The sequence below is a fragment of the Notolepis coatsorum genome (assembly GCF_963971535.1).
Source record: "Notolepis coatsorum genome assembly, chromosome: 18".
NCBI classification, from domain to species: domain Eukaryota; kingdom Metazoa; phylum Chordata; class Actinopteri; order Aulopiformes; family Paralepididae; genus Notolepis; species Notolepis coatsorum.
The window spans coordinates 70,014,374-70,018,843 of NC_140182.1; the positions used below are offsets into that span (position 1 = coordinate 70,014,374).

A 4,470-nucleotide genomic window follows, 5' to 3' on the forward strand; every position below is an offset into this window, starting at 1 on the left:
TTGTGCCTGTACTAGCTGTTCTCTAAAGCCAGTCTTCATAGCTGTTGGGTGTATTGTTAATAGTAGTGGATAGTTCTGGGTGTATTAACAGTAGTGGATCGTTTTGAGTGTATTAATAGTCGTGGATCGTTTTAGGCGTATTGTTAATGGTATTGCTGGACCTTGGCTTCTGCTGGACCAGTTAAAACGGTTGGAATGGAATGTTGACAGGAGTGTGCGACTGCTACTGGTCTTTCCCACAGATGTGTGTGTGTGTGTGTGTGTGTGTGTGTGTGTGTGTGTGTGTGTGTGTGTGTGTGTGTGTGTGTGTGTGTGTGTGTGTGTGTGTGTGTGTGTGTGTGTGTGTGTGTGTGTGTGTGTGTGTGTGTGTGTGTGTGTGTGTGTGTGTGTGTGTGTGTGTGTGTGTGTGTGTGTGTGTGTGTGTGTGTGTGTGTGTGTGTGTGTGTGTGTGTGTGTGTGTGTGTGTGTGTGTGTGTGTGTGTGTGTGTGTGTGTGTGTGTGTGTGTGTGTGTGTGTGTGTGTGTGTGTGTGTGTGTGTGTGTGTGTGTGTGTGTGTGTGTGTGTGTGTGTCTGGATTTTTCCACAGTGAATTAACCCTTGCGTGTCTAGTCTGGTCAGTTGCAAAATACTCTTGACATTGGCTTTGTCCAATAATGTCTTCATTAGAATTTGAGACTTTAGCAATTTAGACATGCCCAATACTCTGTTTCAATAATTTGCCTTACGCACCGGCTCTTACAGTACGGACTTAAGCAAATATGTCAAATAAGTCAAGTGACCAATAAGCATTCCATGTGGATCACTCTCCTCACATTCAGTCAACCATCTACTAGACATACTGTACAAAGTAGTTCCATTGTGCCTATCATATCACCTCTAATGTTTGTCAGCATTGCCTTGCCACTCCTTTGGATCAATACGCCTTTGATTTACAGACTCAGTCAGAGCCACCACCCCTCTTTCTCTCCCTCAGTCCCAGTTGACTGCCCGTGTGGGGCTGATTGTTGACTCCTTTCAGAGACCCAGAGCGAGCCAATCGTTACGCAGCCACTAAAGGTTACTCTGGGTAAGATAGAATAGAATAGAATAGAATAGAATAGAATAGAATAGAAATACTTTTATTATCCCATGGGAAATTTGACACTGCAAATCGCTCAACATTTAAACATTTAGACAGAACAGGTCACGAATAAGAATAATAAAACAAATCAAATCAAGTTGCCTAAGATAAGAGTAGAGTAAAATAGAATAAAAATGGAATAAAATATACAGTAAATAAATACAGTAAAAATATACTGAGGTCTACAGTACTGTAGGTGTAATATTGCACAGTGCTGTTTCAAACTAAGTCCAGGAAGATGGTAACTGCCACTCTGTGCTCAGTGATGCAGTGAGGCACAGTGATGCATTGTATAGTCTGATGGCTGTTGGAATGAAGGACTTCCTGTGCCGTTCAGTGCTGCATTTAGGTAGTGTGAGCCTGGCACTGAACATGCTCCTCCTGTCCGACAAGTCTGTGTATAGTGGGTGGGAGGGGTTTTCCCTGATGGCCTGGAGCTTAGCAAGGCTCCTCCTCTCCGCCACCCTCGCTAGGGAGTCCAGCTCCACCCCAACCACGCTGCTGGCCTTCCTGACCAGCTTATCCAGCCTGTTTGTGTCCCCTGCTCTCAGTCCACTGCCCCAGCAGGTCACAGCGTACAAGAAGGCGCCCGCCACCACCGACTCATAAAACATCCTCAATATCCTTGTACAGACATTGAAGGATCTCAGCCTTCTGAGGAAATAGAGTCGGCTCTGGCCCTATAAGATGTATGTGCCTCTGTGGTAAATAGCCCCTGGTGTGTTGTGCTGCCATCCAACGTGGCCTGTAGCTGAGGTCTGATGAACTCTGGTACTGTAGCTGAGGTCTGATGAACTCTGGTACTGTAGCTGAGGTCTGATTAACTCTGGTACTGTAGCTGAGGTCTGATGAACTCTGGTACTGTAGCTGAGGTTTGATGAACTCTGGTACTGTAGCTGAGGTCTGATGAACTCTGGTACTGTAGCTGAGGTCTGATTAACTCCTGTACTGTAGCTGAGGTCTGATGAACTCTGGTACTGTAGCTGAGGTCTGATTAACTCCTGTACTGTAGCTGAGGTCTGATTAACTCTGGTACTGTAACTGAGGTCTGATGAACTATTGTACTGTAGCTGAGGTCTGATGAACTCTGGTACTGTAGCTGAGGTCTGATGAACTCTGGTACTGTAGCTGAGGTCTGATTAACTCCTGTACTGTAGCTGAGGTCTGATGAACTCTGGTACTGTAGCTGAGGTCTGATGAACTCTGGTACTGTAGCTGAGGTCTGATTAACTCCTGTACTGTAGCTGAGGTCTGATGAACTCTGGTACTGTAGCTGAGGTCTGATGAACTCTGGTACTGTAGCTGAGGTCTGATGAACTCTGGTACTGTAGCTGAGGTCTGATTAACTCTGGTACTGTAGCTGAGGTCTGATTAACTCCTGTACTGTAGCTGAGGTCTGATGAACTCTGGTACTGTAGCTGAGGTCTGATTAACTCCTGTACTGTAGCTGAGGTCTGATGAACTCTGGTACTGTAGCTGAGGTCTGATTAACTCCTGTACTGTAGCTGAGGTCTGATTAACTCCTGTACTGTAGCTGAGGTCTGATTAACTCTGGTACTGTAGCTGAGGTCTGATTAACTCCTGTACTGTAGCTGAGGTCTGATTAACTCCTGTACTGTAGCTGAGGTCTGATGAACTATTGTACTGTAGCTGAGGTCTGATTAACTCTGGTACTGTAGCTGAGGTCTGATGAACTATTGTACTGTAGCTGAGGTCTGATGAACTCTGGTACTGTAGCTGAGGTCTGATTAACTCCTGTACTGTAGCTGAGGTCTGATTAACTCCTGTACTGTAGCTGAGGTCTGATTAACTCCTGTACTGTAGCTGAGGTCTGATGAACTCTGGTACTGTAGCTGAGGTTGATGAACTATTGTACTGTAGCTGAGGTCTGATGAACTCTGGTACTGTAGCTGAGGTCTGATGAACTATTGTACTGTAGCTGAGGTCTGATGAACTCTGGTACTGTAGCTGAGGTCTGATTAACTCCTGTACTGTAGCTGAGGTCTGATTAACTCCTGTACTGTAGCTGAGGTCTGATTAACTCCTGTACTGTAGCTGAGGTCTGATTAACTCCTGTACTGTAGCTGAGGTCTGATGAACTCTGGTACTGTAGCTGAGGTCTGATTAACTCCTGTACTGTAGCTGAGGTCTGATTAACTCCTGTACTGTAGCTGAGGTCTGATTAACTCTGGTACTGTAGCTGAGGTCTGATTAACTCCTGTACTGTAGCTGAGGTCTGATTAACTCCTGTACTGTAGCTGAGGTCTGATGAACTATTGTACTGTAGCTGAGGTCTGATTAACTCCTGTACTGTAGCTGAGGTCTGATGAACTCCTGTACTGTAGCTGAGGTCTGATTAACTCTGGTACTGTAGCTGAGGTCTGATTAACTCCTGTAGTGTAGCTGAGGTCTGGATGAACTCTGGTACTGTAGCTGAGGTCTGATTAACTCCTGTACTGTAGCTGAGGTCTGATTAACTCTGGTACTGTAGCTGAGGTCTGATGAACTCTGGTACTGTAGCTGAGGTCTGATGAACTCTGGTACTGTAGCTGAGGTCTGATTAACTCTGGTACTGTAGCTGAGGTCTGATGAACTACTGCCACCGCCAGCTACCGCCTGCTTGTTCTCAACTGCAGCCAGAGCCCACCTTGCAGCCAGAGCCCACCTTGCAGCCAGAGCCCACCTTGCAGCCAGAGCCCACCTTGCAGCCAGAGCTGTCCCACACCACCGCACTGTCCCACACCACCGCACTGCCCCACACCACCGCACTGCCCCACACCACCGCACTGCCCCACACCACCGCACTGCACCGCACCACCGCACTGCCCCACACCACCACACTGCCCCACACCACCGCACTGCCCCACACCACCGCACTGTCCCACACCACCGCACTGCACCGCACCACCGCACTGTCCCACACCACCACACTGTCCCACACCACCGCACTGCCCCACACCACCGCACTGTCCCACACCACCGCACTGCCCCACACCACCACACTGTCCCACACCACCGCACTGCCCCACACCACCGCACTGTCCCACACCACCGCACTGTCCCACACCACCACACTGTCCCACACCACCGCACTGCCCCACACCACCACACTGCCCCACACCACCACACTGCCCCACACCACCACACTGTCCCACACCACCACACTGCGTCCTCTGATACGTCACAAACAAAAAGAAGAAAAAACTAAAAACGTTAACCAGTCATTTGTGCTTCGTGTTTCTCCTCCGGGGGTTGAATTGTGACATTTCATTGTTAAGTAGAATCGTGCACACATCCATCATTACTGTGGCTTCTGTTTTACGCGTAGGAGTTGTTTTTTATTATGGATT

At 48.0% G+C, this 4,470-nt stretch overlaps 1 protein-coding gene across 1 annotated transcript in view; it reads left to right on the top strand.

Moving 5' to 3' along the window:
- Positions 1-4,470, top strand: part of LOC311245382 (insulin-like growth factor 1 receptor) — a gene marked incomplete at both ends in the record, with an annotated part of 66,259 nt that overhangs the window by 26,103 nt on the left and 35,686 nt on the right. The gene's annotated exons all lie outside the window — the stretch shown is intronic.